We start from the raw sequence: 20,127 nt of genomic DNA on the forward strand, positions 1-20,127 counted from the left end.
CGGAACGGAGGAGGAGGAGGAGGCAACCAGAACTTCTGTTGCTTAGCTGCCACTTGAGTTGAAGAAGAAGACGGAGCTGCATCCCTGACTCTCTTCTTAGAAGCATCGCACTTGATTTGAGCAGCCTCTTACTTTAGTGCCATGTTGTAGAATTCATCATACTTGGTCGGCTCAAAAAGCACGAGAGCTAGTTGCAGATCTTCTCTGAGGCCACCTCTGAATTGATAAATCATGCTCTTCTCATCAGGGACATCTTGTTTGGCAAAGCGAGCGAGCCTCTGAAACATGATGTTGTATTGGTAATCAGACATGCTACCTTGCTTCAGATTGCGAAACTCCTCACGCTTACTCTCAGCAACACTTTGTGGAATGTGGTGAGCTTTGAAGTCTTAGTGGAAATCATCCCAGGTAATCACACGACCTCCTCTGGAATCTTTGTATTGTTGATACCACTCAGCAGCTTGGTCTTTGAGTTAGAGGCTTGACATGGCAATATGGGAGGCATGATAAAGCATGTGGTAGATACCGCGGCATAGCAATAGAGCGACCAACTAGCAAGCAAAGATAGAAGTGATTTCGAGGGTATGGTCATCTTGCCTGCAAAGTTCTCCGAGTTGACGAAAGCTTGATCCTCGTAAGCGTACTTAACGGGTTCCTCAATCACGTACTCGTCTCTCGGATCTACCCAAAGCAAGAGCACAAGCAAAGGAAACAACAATCAACCATGGTGCAATGCACAAGCAACATGATGCAAAACATGACATGATATGCGGGATGTGATATGCAATGCATATGCATGCTTCGGAAGGGAAAGATTGAACCAGGCCTCAACTTGGCAAACGAAGTGTGCCTCTAGAAAGATGAGATGATTTCGGTCGAAATCGATATAAAGATCACTGGAATCGGATGCACGGTTTGCAAATGGCAAGCAAAACAATAATGGCACAATTCTGCGATTAACAGCACGATGCCATCTAGAATGCAACAAGAAACTAAGCTACTGCACTCCAACATAGCAACAAAGCACATGTCAGCGATCTACTCAAGATGCTTGACAAAAGATGAACACCGAGCTACGGCTAAATCACACAATAGCAGATTCAAACAAGCATGGCAAAAGTGCAAAAGATATCAGCTTCATAGACTTAGTGAAATTATTAACATGTCAGGAATTGACATCAGGAAGCAATGTTTAGAGCAAGTAAACAACATGCTACTAGAACAGATCATAGCAAAAAAGCCATGGCATGAATCTACTCAAAGCATAGAACAAAAGTCCCTTACTGACCATCAGCCAAAAGGGCACAGAAAATATGATGGCACCCATGTAAACATAGCAAGTTTCGTTAACAGATTCAGACTTGGCAGAAAATAGAGCATGGCATAAACAGAATTATGAAGGCCTCTTTGTGAGCTCGATTCACTCACCAAAAGGCATTGCATGAGAAGATAAGCATAAAATCAGCAAGAAGACATGTTCAAGAAGCTAACCATGTCAAGAACAAGTCTATAGCATGCTTGGATCAACTACAACAACCTTGGCAAAATTGATTTAACACGTAAACAATCTGCTAGGAACATTTTATAGCAAAAGTAGAGCAAGATTGAGTCATGCTAGGGTACTCCATAAATGCAAACAGGGGCATGGATGGATATAGCACAACCATATGTCCAAATCATCCTTACTGAACATACTCAAAAAAGCATGGATCTCACTGTAGCAACATGAATACATGGCATAAAAATAACAGCAGGGAAATGACTGAAATTCTAAGTCTCTGAAATCAGCAATATCACGAGAGCTACTTTGCATGCATGTGCTAGTCACCACAAAGATCACAAAAAATACATGGCATACACCCCTGTAAAGATGGCATGGCATAGACCAAAACACATGTAGAGCTCATGCCCATATGCATCACACAAAAAATGTGGCAAAAATGACAAATGCTCATAATCTGCTAAGAAACAGGAACTAACATTTTATAGCACTCTTGTATCAGTCATTTGGGCATCAAGATGGACTCAACCAAGCAGGTCACAATGGAACAAAATGAAGAGCACATCATGATGAACATTTTGATATATCATGCATGCAAAAAGGATCTACGGATGAGGAGTTATGGCATGTTGAACAAGGCTTGAAAATATAGCAGAAAATGACCTAGGCAAAATTTCAACCTCCAGATCTAGGGTTGACTTTGGCACGCGAACCGAGGCAGGGTCTGGATCTCACCGGAGAAGCTTGAACTCGTCGGAGTTCGTCGGATCCGGCCCTCCCGCGACCGGATCTGGGCGGAGAGCTCGCCGACAAGGGGAAGGAGGCGAGGTGGTGGAGAGGGGCGCCGGTGCTGCGGCGGCGCGCAGCTCCGGTCGGCGCGGCGCTCGGCGATGCACGACGGCGGCGATCCGGCGGACGGTGGCGCGGGCACCGGAGGCGGCGGGGCCGGCCAGGCGGTGGGGCGCAGCGTGCGGACGAGGTCTCTCGGGGCGGCGGTGCCCTATCCGGGCCGGGAGGGCTGGCTCCGTGCCGCGTGGGCCGCGGGCGGCGGGGATGCGTGGGTGCCAAGTGGCACGACACGGTTGGAGCGGGGACGGCAGCGGACACGTCCGTCGCGGGGAGGAAACGCCCGGCGGCGCGAGGAGGAAGAGAAGACTAGGGTTTCATCCGGAATTTTGGAGGGGGGTGCACATATTTATACATAGAAGGAGGTGGGAGTGTCCAAATGGAGAGCGGTTTTCGGCCACGCGATCGTGATCGAATGGCCGAGAGGATGGAGGGGTTTGGATGGGTTATTGGGCCACTTTGGAGGGGTGTTGGTCTGCAACACACACGAGGCCTTTACGGTTCCCCGGTTAACCGTTGGAGTATCAAACGGACTCCAAATGGCAAGAAACTTGACATGCGGTCTAGCGGTGGTGTACCAAGGCCGCTTGGCAAATCTTGGTCCATTCTGAGAAAGTTTAACACCTGCACATGAAAAGAGACAAAAGGGGGCGCGGGAGGACATAGGAGTGTCGGATTGCAAAACGGACAACGGGAAAAAGCTCGGATGCATGAGACGAACACGTATGCAAATGAGATGCACATGATGACATGATATGAAATGCATGACATGAACAAAATGCAAAACAAAGACAAGAACCCAACAACGAATCTCATAACTTAAAGGCGGAAACGGCAAGAGTTGGAGTACAAATATGGTAAGTTGCATACGGGGTGTTACACATCAAGTGATTCATAATCGAGTGATTCCAAAAGCCCATCAGCATGGAGTTTCTTCATGCGCTTTACACCAATATGACCTAAATGACAGTGCCACAAGTATGTTGCACTATCATTATCAACTTTGCATATTTTGGCATCAATATTATGAATATGTGTATCAGTACGATCGAGATTCAACACCATTTATATTAAGTGTATGATCATAGAAGGTTTTATTCATGTAAACAGAACAACAATTATTCTTTGACCTAAATGAATAACCGTATTGCAATAAACATGATCCAATCATATTCATGCTCAATGCAAACACCAAATAATATTTATTTTAGGTTCAACACTAATCCCGAAGGTAAAAGGAGTGTGTGATGGTGATCTTATCAACCCTAGAATAATTTCCAACATACATCGTCACCTTGCCCTTAACTAGTCTCCATTCATTTTGCAACTCCTGTTTCGAGTTACTAATCATAGCAATAGAACCGGTATCAAATACCTAGGGGTTACTATGAACACTAGTAAAGTACACATCAATAATCTGTATATCAAATACCTTTGTTCACTTTGCCATCCTTCTTATCCGCCAAATGTTTGGGGTAGTTCCGCTTCTAGTGACCATTCCCTTTGCAGTAGAAGCACTCAGTTTCAGGCTTAGGCCTAGCTTTGGGTTTCTTCACGGGAGTGGCAACTTGCTTGCCATTCTTTCTTGAAGTTCCCTTTATTTTTCTTTGTCCCCTTTTCTTGAAACTAGTGGTCTTGTTAACCATCAAAACTTGATGCTCTTTCTTGATTTCTACCTTCGTCGATTTTAGCATCACGAAGAGCTCGAGAATCGTTTTCGTCATCCCTTGCATATTATAGTTCATCACGAAGTTGCAGTAACTTGGTGATACTGACTAGAGAACTCTATCAATCACTATCTTATTTGGAAGATTAACTCCCACTTGATTCAAGCGATTATAGTACTCAGACATTCTGAGCACATGCTCACTGGTTGAACTATTCTCCTCCATCTTGTAGGCAAAGTACTTGTCAGAGGTTTCATACCTCTCGACACGGGCATGAGACTGAAATACCAATTTCATCTCTTGGAACATCTTAGATGCTCCATGTCGTTCAAAACATTTTTGAAGTCCCGGTTCTAAGCCATAAAGCATGGTGCACTAAACTATCAAGTAGTCATCATACCGAGCTTGGCAAACGTTCATAACGTCTGCATCTGCTCCAGCAAAAGGTCTGTCACCTAGCGTTGCATCAACGACATAATTCTTCTGTGCAACAATGAGGATAATCCTCAGATCATGGATCCAGTCCGCATCATTGCTACTATCTTCTTTCAAATTATTTCTCTCTAGGAACATATCAAAAATAAACGGGGAGCTATAACGCGAGCTATTGATCTACAACATAATTTGCAAATACTATCATGACTAAGTTCATGATAAATAATCATATTACTTAAAAACTCCCACTTAGACATCTCTCTAGTCATCTAAATGATCACGTGATCCATATCAACTAAACCATGTCCGATCATCACGTGAGATGGAGTAGTTTTCATTGGTGAACATCACTATGTTGATCATATCTACTATATGATTCACGTTCAACCTTTCGGTCTGAGTGTTCCGAGGCCATATCTGCATATGCTAGGCCCGTCAAGTTTAACCCGAGTATTCCACGTGTGCAAAACTGGCTTGCACCCGTTGTATGTGAACGTAGAGCTTATCACACCCGATCATCACGTGGTGTCTTGGCACGACGAACTGTCGCAACGGTGCATACTCAGGGAGAACACTTATACCTTGGAATTTAGTGAGGGATCATCTTATAACGCTACCGCCGTACTAAGCAAAATAAGATGCATAAAAGATAAACATCACATGCAATCAAAATATGTGACATGATATGGCCATGATCATCTTGTGCCTTTGATCTCCATCTCCAAAGTACCGTCATGATCTCCAATATCACCAGCATGACACCATGATCTCCATCATCTTGTTCTCTATCAATGTGTCGTCACATGGTCATCTCGCCAACTATTGCTTTTGCAACTATTGCTATTGCATAGCGATAAAGTAAAGCAATTATATAGCACTTGCATCTTATGCAATAAAGAGACAACCATAAGGCTCCTGCCAGTTGCCGATAACTTTAACAAAACATGATCATCTCATACAACAAATTATATCACATCATGTCTTGACCATATCACATCACAACATGCCCTGCAAAAACACGTTAGACATCCTCTACTTTGTTGTTGCAAGTTTTATGTGGCTGCTACGGGCTTAGCAAGAACCGTTCTTACCTATGCATAAAAAATCACAACGATTTTTCATCAAGTGTGCTGTTTTAACTTTCAACAAGGACCGGGCGTAGTCACACTCGATTCAACTAAAGTTGGAGAAATAGACACCCACTAGCCACCTGTGTTCGAAGCACGTCGGTAGAACCAGTCTCATGAACGCGGTCATGTAATGTCGGTCTGGGCCGCTTCATCCAACAATACCGCCAAATCAAAGTATGACATGCTGGTAAGCAGTATGACTATTATCGCCCACAACTCTTTGTGTTCTACTCGTGCATATAACATCTACGCATAGACCTGGCTCGGATGCCACTTTTGGGGAACGCAACATTTCAAAAAAATTCCTACGATCACGCAAGATCTATCTAGGAGATGCATAGTAACGAGAGGGGAGAGTGTGTCTACGTACCGTCGTAGAACGAAAGCGGAAGCGTTTAGTAACGCGGTTGATGTAGACGAACGTCTTCGCGATCCAATCGATCAAGTACCGAACGCACGGCACCTCCGCGATATGCACACGTTCAGCTTGGTGACGTCCCTCGTACTCTTGATCTAGATGAGGCCGAGGGTGAGTTCCGTCAGCACGATGGTGTGTTGACGGTGATGATGAAGTTACCGACGCACGGCTTCACCTAAGCACTATGACAATATGACCGAGGCGTAAAACTGTGGAGGGGGGCACCACACACGGCTAAAGATCAACTTGTGTGTCTATGGGGTGCCCCCTCCTCCGTATATAAAGGAGGGGAGGAGGAGTCTGGCCGGCCACAGGGGGCGCGCCCAAGGGGGGTGAATCCTACTCCAAGTAGGAACCGGCCCCCTTTCCTAGTCCAAGTAGGAGAAGAAGGAAGGAGAGGGAGAGGGAGAAGGAAAGAGGGACCGCACCTCCTCCCCTAGTCCTATTCAGACTCCCCTTGGGGGGGGGGGTGCCACCTCCTGGTTGCTGCCCCCTCTCTCCCCTAAGGCCCACTAAGGCCCATTACTTCCCCGGGGGGTTTCGATAACCCCTCCGGCACTCCGGTTTTATCCGAAACTATCCGGAACACTTCCGGTGTCCGAATAACATGGTCCAATATATCAATCTTTATGTCTCGACCATTTTGAGACTCCTCGTCATGTCCGTGATCTCATCCGGGACTCCGAACAACCTTCGGTACATCAAATTACATAACTCATAATACAAATCGTCATTGAACGTTAAGCGTGCGGACCCTATGGGTTCGAGAACTAGGTAGACATGATCGAGACACATCTCCATCAATAACCAATAGCGGAACTTGGATGCTCATATTGGTTCCTACATATTCTATGAAGATCTTTATCGGTCAAATCGCATAACAACATACGTTGTTCCCTTTGTCATCGGTATGTTACTTGCCCGAGATTCGATCGTCGGTATCATCATACCTAGTTCAATCTCGTCATCAGCAAGTCTCTTTACTCGTTCCGTAATGCATCATCCCGCAACTAACTCATTAGTCACATTGCTTGCAAGGCTTATAATGATGTGCATTACCGAGAAGGCCTAGAGATACCTCTCTGAGAATCGGAGTGACAAATCCTAATCTTGATCTATGCCAACTCAACAAACACCATCGGAGACACCTGTAGAGCATCTTTATAATCACCCAGTTACGTTGTGATGTTTGATAGCACACTAAGTGTTCCTCCGGTATTCGGGAGTTGCATAATCTCATAGTCATAGGAACATGTATAAGTCATGAATAAAGCAATAGCAGTAAACTAAACGATCATAGTGCTAAGCTAACGGATGGGTCTAGTCCATCACATCATTCTCTAATGATGTGATCCTGTTCATCAAATGACAACACATGTCCATGGCTAGGAAACTTAACCATCTTTGATTAACGAGCTAGTCAAGTAGAGGCATACTAGGGACACTCTGTTTGTCTGTGTATTCACACATGTAGTAAGTTTCCGATTAATACAATTCTAGCATGAATAATAAAAAATTATCATGATATAAGGAAATATAAATAAAAACTTTATTATTGCCTCTAGGGCATATTTTCTTCACTACGCTCTCTGCACCGGCGAATCTGGAGCTGTTGCTTGAGTATAGAGCGGCCAGGGCTTTCGCTGGCGCCCTTGCCGTGGATCAGGCGAACTCCCACCGCCGAGCCTCAACATTTGGAGGGGTTGAGTAAGTTTTCTTTCTTCTCTTCATCTACCCTTGACTTGAATGGAGCTAGTTGTGGATGCCATAACTTCGTTTTAGTTTGAGGTAGGGCTAGGTTCATTGGTGGTTCACGAAATCTTTACTTAAGTTTGACTATATGTTAGTTTAATGTAGTAGTGATTCAGATAGTAGATGTATTTAGTTGGATGTAGTAGTGATTCAGATTACTAGATGGATTTTGTACTTGCATGGTTCAGATAGGTTTTGTTACTGAATTTTATTACTCATTAGCTCTGCAATACTGAATTTTTTTACTCAGCGGGCTAAATATGGATGCAGTTATAGATGTAGTACTGTTTTTTTAGTCAGTGGGCTAAATATGGATGCAGTACTATTGTGCCACTACTGAATTTTGATGCAGTAGATTTATTCAGTTAGATTTTTTAATTGTGTACAAGTTAGAAAGAGTTGTGAAGTAACACTGTATATAATACATGCTGGATGATAACATTCGGGAGGTGAGGCTGCATTTCCAGGCCAGAGACAACATGGAAAGAAGCTTCTCTCTTTCAAACATCACATTTCTCAATTTAATTGCACTTACTGAGACTGAAGGGTACGAGTTAGATGACTACATGTACTATGTGAAGAAAGTAGGAATTGGACAAGATGGGTTATTGCTTCTGGACAGTCAAGAGGTAGTAGAAGAAATGATTGACCACTCTGATTTCACATTTCTAAATATCATAGTGGTGAAGGGTAATGAAGACAAAGATGCTGAATTTAGTAGGGGTAACAATGTTTATGAAGAACAAGTTCCAATAGGAGCCTAGTGGGGGGGGTTGGTTTTGTGTTAAGCCTATCAGAAGATGGTGTTGACCACCCTCTTGAAGCAAATCTAAACACACAACATAGTTGCAATTTGCACACTACATAAGCTCATTCTGAAGATGAGGCTGGTGGTGAAGATGAGGCTGGCAGTGAAGATGGAGATGCTTGTGGATAAGATGAGATGGACAAATCATCTTCAGATTTTGAGATTGATAGGGGTCATTATAGAGGCATAAAGATGTTTATAGGGCTTAGAAGAGATGTGAAGAAAATGCTGTCAATGAAGAAGAAAAATATGTTCCACATGAGAGGCCAGAGTTTGAAGGGGATAGTGATGTTTCAGAGTTTTGGCAGGAGGAGAAAGAGGATGATAGTGCAGAGGAAACTGTTGTGGCACAAGTCAGGCCTGAGAAACTGAAGCCTATAAGAAGAGGAGCACTAAACCCAGGACCTACTTCCCGAGCTCACAGTGAGCCAGAGATCCCCAGGTTTGAAGATTTTGTATGTGAAGCTGATGAATTTTGCTTCCTTGGTGATGATGGCATTTTTGATGCAGATGCAGAGGTACCACTACTACCTTCTGGAAGGAAGAGAGGATTGAAGGAGAGGAAATGGTATGACCCACTACTACTTGATGCACATGAGCAGTTGTGTAAGGACCTTTTCTTCACCAATATCTATGAGTTCATAAAGACAGTAAGAAATTATCATGCTAGGACATTGAGAAACTTTCACTATCATCGGAATGAACCAACAAGGATTATTGTTTGGTGCCCAGATAGAAAGAATGGTTGTGAGTTTTTCATGACTGCATCCAAAGTAGCCCATGAAGATACATTCACAATCAAGAAGTGCCACATGGATCACACTTGTGGAGCTAGTGGAGAGAGTACTAAGGTGATTGCACAACGGGATGCAGAAGTTGTTGGGGACACAGTTAGATCAAATGTAAAGGCTGATGTCGACACAATTCTCAAACATACAAAGAAGAAGTTTAGGGTTCATGCTCCTAGGAGTTTGGTCTATAGGACAAGGCTCATTGCTATTGATGTTGTGCAAGGTGATCATAGAGACCAACATCTTAGGTTGAGGGACTACCTCCAATGTGTGCTTGAGACAAACCCTGGAAGCAGGTACATGTTCTACTGCCTCTAGGCTTCCAAGGATGGATTCCTTAATGGTTGTAGGCCTTTCATAGGTAACTTTAAGTTATTTACTCCTCTTTTCAAATGCAACTAATGCACATAGTTATTTAATTTGACCCTAATCTCACCGTTTATCTAGGACTTGATGGTTGCTTCATGAAATTATTCATTGGACAATAGATATTGGCAGCCATAGGGAGAGATGGGAACAACAACATATTCCCAATTACTTTTGGGGTGGTTGACAAGGAGGATGGTGATAGCTGGACCTGGTTTCTCAACCAGCTTAGAGTGTGCATTGGCACAAGTAACAAGTTTGGAAACTACACCATCATGTCTGATAGATAGAAGGTATTGATGCATTTATTTTCTCAGCTTTATAAACACAAACACATAGTCATGATGCATTAGTTAACTTATATGGTGCTTATGAAAACAACATGGTCTTCTTAAGGCAATTAAAAAAGTATTTCCTCAATCCCCACAAAGATATTTCCTTAGATACATCTATGCCAACTTTCCGCTAGCTGGCTCTAGAGTGGGGAAGAACTAAAAAAATGTAGACAAAGCTAGCTATTCCTTCACTGAACATGGTCATAATGCTGAAATAGCTAGTTTGAAAGTAGCATGTGAATTAGCTTACACATGGTTGAATGGCATCCCTAAGGAGTGTTGGGCTAGATATGCAATGGATCGTGTATGCAAGAATGACTTGGTTGTCAACAACCTTAGTGAGGTTTTCAACAAGATGATCCTAGATGTTAGGTCTAAGCCAATTAATACCATGTTTGAAGGGTTGAGGACCAAACTCATGCTTATATGAGGGCATAAGAGAGAAAACAAAGAATTATAGGTGGGAAATAACCCCACATTACATGGGGAAGCTTGAAGAGAGCAAGAAATGGGCTAAATATTGTGAAGTAGACATGGTTGGTCCCAACATTTGGCAAGTTATTAGTGGAGAGAACATTTACTGTGTGAAGCTGAATGAAGAGAATTGTTCTTGCAAGAGGTGGGACATGATTGGGTCACCTTGCCACCATGCAATTTATGCTATGCAGAAGATCAAAGTTCACCCTAAATATTTATGTGAATCCATTCTTCAAGAGGGAAATGTACAAGGCAACTTACCAACACATCATCTACACTATTCTTGGGCCTGAATTCTGGCCAAACACAAACACACCAGACATTGAGCCACCAGTATTTAAGGAGAAGAAAGGGAAGAAGCAGACATCTAGGAGAAAGGGCCAATTTGAAGTGCCAGCTCCTAAGGATACATCAAGGATGGGCACAATAACCTGCAGTAACTGCAACAGACAAGGTCACAGGTGGACACTATGTGGAGACACGTTTAAGACTAAGTTGCAGACAAGCACCAGGTAACTTTTAGTTATTTAAGCTAATGCAAAATATTTTCATAGGTAACTTTCAGTTATTTAAGAAAATGCAAAATATTATCTTGTGCTTCATTCATAGGAAAACAGAAAGTCATACCCATCATCTTCTGCACCACCCAAGCCACCAAGAGGAGCTGCTACTCCAGGTCCGTCAAGAGCACCTGCTGCATCTGGTCCTGCCAGAGTTGCAATTGCATCTGCTAGTCCTGCAACCACAACACCAACTAGGGCCACCCAAGCTGCTGCAAGAGCAGCAACCAGGGCCATCCAAGCTGCATCAAGGGCATCAACTGTTGCTATTGCAGTCTCAACAATAGCATCAAGAAAGAGAAAGAGCACATCTACAGCACCAGCCAAGAACACCAGGTCAAGTGCATCATCTCCAAAAAAGAACACTAGGTCAGCAACTAGAGGAGCAAGAGGTTTCAATGCTCCAAGGGCAGCACCAATATCAGCTCAACCATGTGCTAGCTCAAAGATGAAGAGGAAGGCCCCAAGCAAGTAGGATGAGTATTTTACAACTAGTGGCAACCACTGACTTTGCTATAATATGCTTTTGAAACTTTTATTTGTCACGCCATGAACTGTGCTTGTTTGGCATGCTCAACTATGGTATGTTCCATGCTTGGAAATGTAAGTTTGCTAGGACCTGAATATTTGCAGCACCGAAGTTATGTGCGAATTTGTCACTTAAGTTATGTGTTATGATGATGATTGATTCATTTTGGGTGGTTATCCATCGATCAAACCCTAAATGACTTAATTAGGTCATTTAGGGTGGCTAGGAATCGACCAAACCCTAAATGACTCAATTGGGTCATTTTGGGTGGCTAGCCATTGACCAAACCCTAAATGACTCAGTTGGATAATTTTGGGTGGCTAGCCATCGACCAATGTCATTTAGGGTGGCTAGCCATCGACCAAACCCTAATTGACTCAATTGGGTCATTTAGGGTGGCTAGCCATCGACCAAACCCTAAATGACTCAATTAGGTTACTTAGGCTGGCTAGCCATCGACCAAACCCTAAATTACTCAACTGGGACATTTTGGGTGACTAGCCATCGACCAAACATAAATCACTATTGAGCAAACATAAGTCACTCTTGACCAAACATAACATAGATCAAATGACTCATCCACTCATTCATACATAGATAGATCATTCACTCATTCATACATAGACAGATTCTTCACCCATTCATACATAGATCAAATGACTCATTCATACATTACATCATTCACTCATTCATACATAGATCAGAGAGACATAGATAGATGGATACATGTAACATCAAAGAAACAAAACAAATAAACAACTTCATGGGTATAAAATCCTCATCCACCTCTGCCTAGTGACCTGAAATGGATGAAAATTGACCCTCCTCCTTGTCCAATAGATGATATCATCATCACTAGGATTTGAGCCATTGGGGAAGGCCTCGAGGAACTGCTCCTTTGTTCTTGCGGTTGCGTGTTGCCAAGATCATCTCAGCCAACTGGCGAAGGTACTCCAAAGTGTATCTTGTTGCTTCCAGTGGCCTTCTCCCCTCTCAGCGCTGCTGCTCTTCTGGCCTCTCTCTGCCTGACTCCCCTAGGCACCCCCTTCACTGGTACGCGTCGGTCCTAAACAAACAGTTTAAACCCCTTTCCGCGACGACATTCAGAACAGTCGCCAAGTGAGTGTGGGCGATAGGGGGGTCCTTCCCACACGACCCAGAAACCGTTGGGGATATGCCCTCCTGGCACACACGCTCGGCAAAATGAGGTCGTGTGCGACCGGCGAGCACTCAAATACAGAAATACATACAATAGTGCTAAAAATACAATTATATAGGCGAAATCATTTCCAGTCGTAAGTACATCCCACACAGTCAGTCACCAATAAACGTTTCCGTTCGTATATACATCCCACATAGTCACTACAAGGAAAACGTTTGCGCAAGGTGGTGTAATGCAAACAGTTTTGAAGAGAATGTCGTGTGTGATTGTTCATTGATCCAACACGGTTTATTCCTAGAAACTGTGTGCGTTGCCTGAGGTCATCGCCCATGGTGTTTTCTCATTAACCGTTTGCAATAGGAAAACCCAATTAGCAAGCTAATTGGCCAATTAGTGGGCTAATTGCCCTATTATTAATAATCCATTTACTAATCTAATTGACATTCATATTAAGCACATAATATATTCCATTTCCATATTAAGGAAGCAGGATTTCATAATTGAAATACATCGGAGTACAACATGATATAGCTTCAGCACTCATCTACCCCATTACACAACTGCACCAGCAGCAAGTTTCACATGCAACATCTAGAACCTCTCAAAATTAGAATCATAGACGGTACATAGAGAGATGCATCTCATGTGGAAAACTGCGGAAGCGGAAGGCGGATATTGAGCCTTCATTCATGTTGAAGGTCTTTGCAACTTCAGAACAGTGCCTGTGGATGATTGACCGTCCATCCTTCGACCTCTTCAGAAACACTTCAATATTGAGCCATGGGTGTAGTATGAAAACTTTCCTCACCTCGTAACCACAAAGGTGGTTTGAGAGGTAATCATCAGTGAACACTCAAAACAAGGATGTGCATAAATATCTTCTCTATATTGGAAACGGGGTAAAGGAATAAAAAAAGGGAAGGTATAATAGTTAGTACCATCTTGTAAACCTCAGTGCTTCCCATTGTTTCCCTGCAACACATATAAGGTAGTTAGTCATCAGGTTAAGTAAGGGTCCGCATGCTATCAGTAAAATATGTTGATGAAAAACAATCACATTGCAGATTCATCAGATTAATTCAAGCCACATGGAAAACCCATTTATCCAAACCAAGCATGATTAATAACTAGCAAATATAGCACTTGTATATGTTTCTCATGTATTAAGTGCAGCCAAATTCGATTTATTCCTGACATGGTATACAATAACAGAATGCAGCCACAACAATTGAAAAGCGCATTGCAGAATTGAACCAAGCAGTTAACTAAACACCACAACAAATGAACCAAGCGTTAATTGAGCACCACATTGCACAATATAACATACTCCTAATAGAAGATCAGACAGTTAACCAAACCAAGCATGCTTAACAACTTAGAAATATAGCAATTGTATTTGTTTCTCATGTATTTAGTACAGCCAAATTCGATTTATTCCTCACATGGTATACAATAACAGAATGCAGCCACACCAATTGAACATCACATTGCAGAATTGAACCAAGCAGTTAACTAAACACCACAACAAATGAACCAAATGTTAAATGAGCACCACATTGCATAATATAACATACTCATAATATAAGATCAGACAGTTAACCAAACCAAGCATGCTTAACAACTTGGAAATATTGCACCCTAAAGAATTGAACATTACATTTGCAGAATTGAACCAAGCAGTTAACTGAACACCACATTGCACGACATATAGAACATATACACTATAGCAGAAGATTGCATGGTAAAAGTAGATACCACAATCACTAGAATTTGTGAAGGAAAGGCAGTAGCTAGCAAACTGAACATGGGTCCTTATAGTGAGCTAATAAGACAAGCTACTCCTCATTGTCGGAGATATCGATGATGATTGGCTCCTTGGACATGGAAGAGGGCGAGGCCTCTGCATCATGGGTGCCGTCTTTGTAGTGGTGAGTTGCCTGAGCCGCTCCGGGCACAAACCTGCTGGCTCTCGAGATGAGGTAAGCATGTGCATGCTGAGAAAACACCTCGTAGTCTTCGTCGAAGGCACCGACGGTGGCCTCAAGAAAACGCCACGAACTATTGTTTAAAGAAGCCAACCGCATCGCGGCGTCGGTGCGTGAGGCGTCAACGGTGGCCTCGACGGCGAGGTGCTCCTCCAAGATCTGGGGTTCGGCATGAATGGCAGCCATCGCGACCTCATCCGCGCGTGTGGCCGCGATTTGCTTCTCCGCTGCTAAATGCTCCTTGAGGTCCTGGCTATACTGCATGCACCATGGCTTAGGCCGGTTCTTATTTGGTGGAGGGGTCGGTGATTTGGGTGGAAGGTGTCGCGCTCGCGCCGGCGGTCGGGGCATGTGGGATGTGGAAGGAGGAGGAGGATGGGGATCGGGTGTGGATTACCTGCCTGGATAGGCGAGGCTGAGTAGCGTGAAGGAGGGTCACCGGCGAGGAGGCGGTGACACTGCAAGCAAGGGTTGAAGGTTTCAACTTGGAAAGGAAGCCGGAAATAGGGGAAATGTGGCTTTTGGTAAGGGGGAGGGGGCAGGGAGGTAGATATTTTCGTGGAAGCCAAAAATTTGGAATCGCTTCAGCCAAAAATCTGGCACGCAAAGTGTCATCAGACACTGTCCCTTATTCAGACACGGTCTGAAGATATTTTGTGCTACATCTCACACGGTTGGTTATAATAAACTGCGTGGGATCTACTTGATTTCTCATCTTGATTTGAATTACATAATGGGGTCACAGCGTGTTGGAAATATGCCCTAGAGGCAATAATAAAAGCATTATTATTATATTTCCTTGTTCATGATAATTGTCTTTATTCATGCTATAACTGTATTATCCGGAAATCGTAATACACGTGTGAATAATAGACACCAACATGTCCCTAGTGAGCCTCTAGTTGACTAGCTCGTTGATCAACAGATAGTCATGGTTTCCTGACTATGGACATTGGATGTCATTGATAACGAGATCACATCATTAGGAGAATGATGTGATGGACAAGACCCAATCCTAAACATAGCACAAGATCGTATAGTTCGTTTGCTAGAGTTTTCCAATGTCAAAGTATCTTTTCCTTAGACCATGAGATCGTGTAACTCCCGGATACCGTAGGAGTGCTTCGGGTGTGCCAAACGTCACAACGTAACTGGGTGACTATAAAGGTATACTATGGGTATCTCCGAAAGTGTCTGTTGGGTTGACACGGATCAAGACTGGGATTTGTCACTCTGTATGACGGAGAGGTATCACTGGGCCCACTCGGTAATGCATCATCATTATGAGCTCAAAGTGACCAAGTGTTTGGTCACGGGATCATGCATTACGGTACGAGTAAAGTGACTTTCCGGTAACAAGATTGAACGAGGTATGGGGATACCGACGATCGAATCTCGGGCAAGTAACATATCGATTGACAAAGGGAATTGCATACGGGGTTGCTTGAATCCTCGACATCGTGGTTCATCTGATGAGATCATCGTGGAGCATGTGGGAGCCAACATGGGTATCCAGATCCCGCTGTTGGTTATTGACCGGAGAGTCGTCTCAGTCATGTCTGCATGTCTCCCGAACCCGTAGGGTCTACACACTTAAGGTTCGGTGACGCTAGGGTTGTAGGGATATGTATATGCAGTAACCCGAATGTTGTTCGGAGTCCCGGATGAGATCCCGGACGTCACGAGGAGTTCTGGAATGGTCCGGAGGTAAAGATTTATATATGGGAAATCCTGTTTCGGCCATCGGGACAAGTTTCGGGGTCATCGGTATTGTACCGGGACCACCGAAAGGGTCCCGGGGGTCCACCGGGTGGGGCCACCTGTCCCGGGGGGCCACATGGGCTGTAGGGGGTGCGCCTTGGCCTACATGGGCCAAGGGCACCAGCCCCAAGAGGCCCATGCGCCTAGGGTTTCAAGGAGGAAGAGTCCTAGGAGGGGAAGGCACCTCCTAGGTGCCTTGGGGAGGAAGGATTCCTCCCCCTTGGCCGCACCCCCTAGGAGATTGGATCTCCTAGGGCCGGTGCCCCCCCTTGGCCCTCCTATATATAGTGGGGAAAGGAGGGCTTTTCATCCACGCCTTTGGTTGCCTCCTTCTCCCTCTCCAACACCTCCTCCTCCTCCATAGTGCTTGGCGAAGCCCTGACAGAGTACTGCAGCTCCATCATCACCACGCCGTCGTGCTGCTGCTGGAGCCATCTCCCTCAACCTCTCCTTCCCCCTTGCTGGATCAAGAAGAAGGAGACGTGGCTGTTCCGTACGTGTGTTGAACGCGGAGGTGCCGTCCGTTCGGTGCTAGGATCTTCGGTGATTCGAATCACGTCGAGCACGACTACCTCATCCCCGTTCTTTGAACGCTTCCGCTGGCGATCTACAAAGGTATGTAGATGCATCCGATCACTCGTTGCTAGATGAACTCATAGATGGATCTTGGTGAAACCGTAGGAAAATTTTTGTTTTCTGCAACGTTCCCCAACAGTGGCATCATGAGCTAGGTCTATGCGTAGTTCTTCTTGCGCGAGTAGAACACAATTTGTTGTGGGCGTAGATGTTGTCAACTTTCTTGCCACTACTAGTCTTATCTTGCTTCAACGGTATTGTGGGATGAAGCGGCCCGGACCAACCTTACACGTACGCTTACGTGAGACCGGTTCCACCGACTAACATGCACTAGTTGCATAAGGTGGCTGGCGGGTGTCTGTCTCTCCTATTTTAGTTGGAGCGGATTCGATGAAAAGGGTCCTTATGAAGGATAAATAGAAGTTGACAAATCACGTTGTGGCTTTCACGTAGGAAAGAAAACGTTCTTGCTAGAACCCTACTTCAGCCACGTAAAACTTGCAACAACAATTAGAGGACGTCTAACTTGTTTTTGTAGCAAGTGCTTTGTGATATGATATGGCCAAAGTTGTGATGAATGATGAATGATCTATATGTATGAGATGTTCATGCTATTGTAATAGGAATCACGACTTGCATGTCGATGAGTATGACAACTGGCAGGAGCCATAGGAGTTGTCTTTATTTTTTTTGTATGACCTGCGTGTCATTAGAAACGCCATGTAAATTACTTTACTTTATTGCTAAACGCGTTAGCCTTTAGTAGTAGAAGTAATAGTTGGCGAGCAACTTCATGGAGACACGATGATGGGGATCATGATGATGGAGATCATGGTGTCAAGCCGGTGACAAGATGATCATGGAGCCCCAAGATGGAGATCAAAGGAGCTATGTGATATTGGCCATATCATGTCACTATTATTATTTGATTGCATTTGATGTTTATCATGTTTTGCATCTTGTTTACTTAGAACGACGGTAGTAAATAAGATGATCCCTCATAATAATTTCAAGAAAGTGTTCCCCCTAACTGTGCACCGTTGCGACAGTTTGTTGTTTCAACGCACCACGTGATGATCGGGTGTTTGATTCAAAACGTTCACATACAACGGGTGTAAGACAGATTTACACATGCAAACACTTAGGTTGACTTGACGAGCCTAGCATGTGTATAGACATGGCCTCGGAACACAGAAGACCGAAAGGTCGAGCATGAGTCGTATAGAAGATACGATCAACATGAAGATGTTCACCGACGTTGACTAGTCCGTCTCACGTGATGATCGGACACGGCCTAGTTGACTCGGATCATGTTATACTTAGATGACTAGAAGAGGGATGTCTATCTAAGTGGGAGTTCATTGAATAATTTGATTAGATGAACTTAATTATCATGAACTTAGTCTAAAATCTTTACAATATGTCTTGTAGATCAAATGGCCAACGTAGTCCTCAACTTCAACGCGTTCCTAGAGAAAACCAAGCTGAAAGACGATGGCAGCAACTATACGGACTGGGTCCGGAACCTGAGGATCATCCTCATAGCTGCCAAGAAAGATTATGTCCTACTAGCACCGCTGGGTGACGCACCTGTTCTCCCTGCAGAACAAGACGTTATGAACGCTTGGCAGGCACGTACCGATGACTACTCCCTCGTTCAGTGCGGCATGCTTTACAGCCTAGAGCCGGGGCTCCAAAAGCGTTTTGAGAGACATGGAGCATATGAGATGTTCGAAGAGCTGAAAATGGTTTTCCAAGCTCATGCCCGGGTCGAGAGATATGAAGTCTCCGACAAATTCTTCAGCTGTAAGATGGAGGAAAATAGTTCTGTCAGTGAGCACATACTCACTATGTCTGGGTTACATAACCGCTTGACTCAGCTGGGAGTTAATCTCCCGGATGATGCGGTCATTGACAGAATCCTCCAGTCGCTTCCACCGAGCTACAAGAGCTTTGTGATGAACTTCAATATGCAGGGGATGGAAAAGACCATTCCTGAAGTATTTGCTATGCTGAAATCAGCAGAGGTAGAAGTCAAGAAGGAACATCAAGTGTTGATGGTCAATAAAACCACTAAGTTCAAGAAGGGCAAAGGTAAAAAGAACTTCAAGAAGGACGGCAAGGGAGTTGCCGCGCCCAGCAAGCAAGCTGCCGGGAAGAAGCCAAAGAATGGACCCAAGCCCGAGACTGAGTGCTTTTATTGCAAGGGAAGTGGTCACTGGAAGCGGAACTACCCCAAATACTTAGCGGACAAGAAGGCCGGCAAAACAAAAGGTATATATGATATACATGTAATTGATGTGTACCTTACTAGTACGCGTAGTAGCTCCTGGGTATTTGATACCGGTGTAGTTGCTCACATTTGTAACTCAAAGTAGGGGCTGCGGAATAAGCGGAGACTGGCAAAGGACAAGGTGACGATGCGCGTCGGGAATGGTTCCAAGGTCAATGTGATCGCCGTCGGCACGCTACCTCTATATTTACCTTCGGGATTAGTTTTAAACCTTAATAATTGTTATTTAGTGCCAGCTTTGAGCATGAACATTGTATCGGGATATCGTTTAATTCGAGATGGCTACTCATTTAAATCCGAGAATAATGGTTGTTCTATTTATATGAGAGATATGTTTTATGGTCATGCTCCTATGGTGAATGGTTTATTCTTAATTAATCTCGAGCGTAATGCTACACATATTCATAGTGTGAGTACCAAAAGATGTAAAGTTGATAATGATAGTCCCACATACTTGTGGCACTGCCGCCTTGGTCACATAGGTGTCAAACGCATGAAGAAGCTCCATGCAGATGGACTTTTAGAGTCTCTTGATTATGAATCATTTGACACGTGCGAACCATGCCTCATGGGTAAGATGACCAAGACTCCGTTCTTAGGAACAATGGAGCGAGCAACCAACTTATTGGAAATCATACATACTGAAGTGTGCGGTCCAATGAGTGTTGAGGCTCGCGGTGGCTATCGTTATGTTCTCACCCTCACTGATGATTTGAGTAGATATGGGTATATCTA

This window comes from Triticum urartu, chromosome 3A (genome assembly GCF_056163025.1).
Source record: "Triticum urartu cultivar PI428250 chromosome 3A, HENAU_Tu73, whole genome shotgun sequence".
NCBI lineage: Eukaryota > Viridiplantae > Streptophyta > Magnoliopsida > Poales > Poaceae > Triticum > Triticum urartu.